The 3,000-nt window shown below is 53.5% G+C and overlaps 1 long non-coding RNA gene across 1 annotated transcript; it reads right to left on the bottom strand.

Annotated features, from left to right (window-relative positions):
- Nucleotides 1-818: 818 nt before the first annotated feature.
- LOC310837178 lies at nucleotides 819-1,994 on the bottom strand. The gene is made up of 3 exons (XR_014560453.1): nucleotides 1,933-1,994; nucleotides 974-1,024; nucleotides 819-879 (listed from the first exon to the last, which is right to left on the bottom strand). It is a non-coding gene; the product is annotated as an uncharacterized lncRNA (long non-coding RNA).
- Nucleotides 1,995-3,000: the final 1,006 nt, after the last annotated feature.

The raw sequence follows: 3,000 nt of genomic DNA, 5'->3' as shown, positions 1-3,000 counted from the left end.
GGAGGGAGGGAGGAGGGAAGGAAAGGAAGGAAGGAAGGGAGGGAGGGAGGGAGGGAAGGAGGGAAGGAAGGAAGGAGAGGGAGGGAAGGAGGGAGGGAGGGAAGGAAGGAAGGAAGGAGGGAGGGAAGAAAGGAGGGAGAGAAGGAAGGAGGGAGGGAAGGAAGGAAGGTGGGAGAGAGGAAGGAAGGAGGGAGGGAAGGAGGGAGGGAGGGAGGGAAGGGAAGGCGGGAGAGAGGAAGGAAGGAGGGAGGGAAGGAGGGAGAGGAGATGGAGTTAAAGAGAGGGAGGGAGGGAGGGAGGGAGAAGAGGAAGGGAAGGAAGGAAAGAGGGAGGGAAGGAAGGAGGGAGGGAGGGAGGGAAGGAAGGAGGGAGGGATAGAGGGGAGGGAGAGGAGGCGGAATCTAGGAAGGAGAGGCGGGGCCCGGCCTTTCACACCCCTCCAGAACCCTCAGCCCCAGGGTTCAATAACTTCCTGTCCCGCCCCTCATCCTTCCTGTCCCGCCTCTCAAACTTCCTGTCCCTCCCCTCGACCTTCGGGAACTTCCTGTCCCTCCCATCGAACTTCAGGAACTTCCTGTCCCACCCCTCAAACTTCCTGTCCCGCCCCTCCAACTTCCTGTCCCGCCCCTCCAACTTCCTGTCCCTCCCCTCCAACTTCCTGTCCTGCCCCTCAAACTTCCTGTCCCGCCCCTCGAACTTCCTATCCCTCCCCTCAAACTTCGGGAACTTCCTGTCCCGCCCCTCAAACTTCGGGAACTTCCTGTCCCACCCCTCCAACTTCCTGTCCCGCCCCTCCAACTTCCTGTCCCGCCCCCCACCTTGGCCCGGCGCTGGTGCTCCTCCTTCAGCTTCTCCTGCTGGCCCTGGGCTTCTTTGGAGCTGGAAAATACCGGAAAAAATCCAATTATTATTATTATTATTATTATTATATTATTAAGAAACCGTCCAGGAAGCCAGGTACTTCCTGTCTCACCTCCTCTCCACTTCCTGCCGGAGATCCTGCCACTCCTCGTGGGATCCTTCCCTTCCTTTTCTTCCTTCCTTCCTTCCCCTTCCTTCCTTTCCTCCCTCCCTCCCCTTCCTTCTTTTCCCTTTCCTTTTCCTTCCTTCCTTCTTGCATTTCCTTCCTTCCTTCCTCCCCTCCCTCCCTTCTTTTCACTTCCTTCCTTCCTTCTTCCCTTTCCTTGTTTTCGTTTCCCTTCCTTTCTTCTTGAATTTCTTTCCTTCCTTCTTGCATTTCCTTCCTCCCTTCCCTCCCTTCTTTTCACTTCCTTCCTTCCTTCCGCCTTGCATTTCCTTCCTTCCTTCCCTTTCCCTTCCTTCCTTTCTTTCTTTCCTTCCTTCCTCCCTCCCTTCTTTTCACTTCCTTCCTTCCTTCCTTCTTCCCTTTCCTTTCCCTTTCTTCCTTTCCTCCCTCCCTCCCTCCCTTTCCTTCTTCCCTTTCCTTGTTTTTGTTTTCCTTCCTTCCTTCCTTCCTTCCTTCCTTCCTTCTTCCCTTTCCTTCTCCTTCCTTCATCCCTTCCTTCCCCTTCACTTCCTTCTTCCCTTTCCTTCCTTCCTTCCTTCCTTCCTTCCTCCCCTCCCTCCCTTTCACTTCCTTTCTTTCCTTCCTTCCTTCCTTCCTTCCTTCCTCCCTCCCTCCCTCCCTTCTTTTCACTTCCTCCTTCCCTTCCTTCCCTTCCTTCCTCCCTTCCCTCCCTTCTTTTCACTTCCTTCCTCCTTTCCTTCCTTCCTTCCTCCCTCCCCTCCCTCCCTTCTTTTCACTTCCTCCTTTCCTTCCTCCCTTCTTTTCACTTCCTCCTTCCCTTCCTTCCTCCCTTCCCTCCCTTCTTTTCACTTCCTTCCTTCCTTCCCTCCTTCCTTCCCTTCCTTCTTCCTTTCCTCCCCCCCCGGAAAACCCCCCGCCCACTTCCTGTCTCACCTCCTCTCCACTTCCTCCTCTCGTCAAAGCGCTTGAGAAGCTCTCAGGATTGTCCATAGGCCTTCATTTCCTTTCCCTCCTTCCTTCCTTCCTTCCTTCCTTCCTTCCTTCCTTCCTTCCTCCTGCCTTTCCTCCCTCTCTCCCCTGCCTTCGTTTCCCTTCCGCCTTCCCTCCCTCCCTCCCCTTCCTTCTTCCCTTTCCTTGTTTTCGTTTCCCTTTCTTCCTTCTCGCATTTCCTTCCTTCTTGCATTTCCTTCCTTCCTTCCCTCCCTTCTTTTCACTTCCTCCTTCCCTTCCTTCCTTCCTTCTGCCTTCCATTTCCTTCCTTCCTTCCCTCCCTTCTTTTCACTTCCTCCTTCCCTTCCTTCCTTCCTTCTGCCTTCCATTTCCTTCCTTCCTTCCCTCCCTTCTTTTCACTTCCTCATTCCCTTCCTTCCTTCCTTCCTTCTGCCTTCCATTTCCTTCCTTCCTTCCCTTTCCCTTCCTTCCTTTCTTTCCTCCCTCCCTCCTTTCTTTTCACTTCCTTCATCCCTTCCTTCCCCTTCCCTTCCTCCCTCCCTTCCCTTCTTCCCTTTCCTTCCTTCCTTCCCTCCCTTCTTTTCACTTCCTCCTTCCCTTCCTTCCTTCCTTCCTTCCTTCCTTCTGCCTTCCATTTCCTTCCTTCCTTCCCTCCCTTCTTTTCACTTCCTCATTCCCTTCCTTCCTTCCTTCCTTCCTTCCTTCTGCCTTCCATTTCCTTCCTTCCTTCCCTCCCTTCTTTTCACTTCCTCCTTCCCTTCCTTCCTTCCTTCTGCCTTCCATTTCCTTCCTTCCTTCCCTCCCTTCTTTTCACTTCCTCATTCCCTTCCTTCCTTCCTTCCTTCTGCCTTCCATTTCCTTCCTTCCTTCCCTTTCCCTTCCTTCCTTTCTTTCCTCCCTCCCTCCTTTCTTTTCACTTCCTTCATCCCTTCCTTCCCCTTCCCTTCCTGCCTCCCTTCCCTTCTTCCCTTTCCTTCCTTCCTTCCCTCCCTTCTTTTCACTTCCTCCTTCCCTTCCTTCCTTCCTTCCTTCCTTCCTTCCTTCCTTCTGCCTTCCATTTC

This window comes from Podarcis gaigeae, assembly GCF_964106915.1.
Source record: "Podarcis gaigeae genome assembly, contig: HAP1_SCAFFOLD_302, whole genome shotgun sequence".
NCBI lineage: Eukaryota > Metazoa > Chordata > Lepidosauria > Squamata > Lacertidae > Podarcis > Podarcis gaigeae.
Note: the sequence above shows the minus strand (reverse complement) of the source record. Positions and strands in the feature narration are given on the sequence as shown.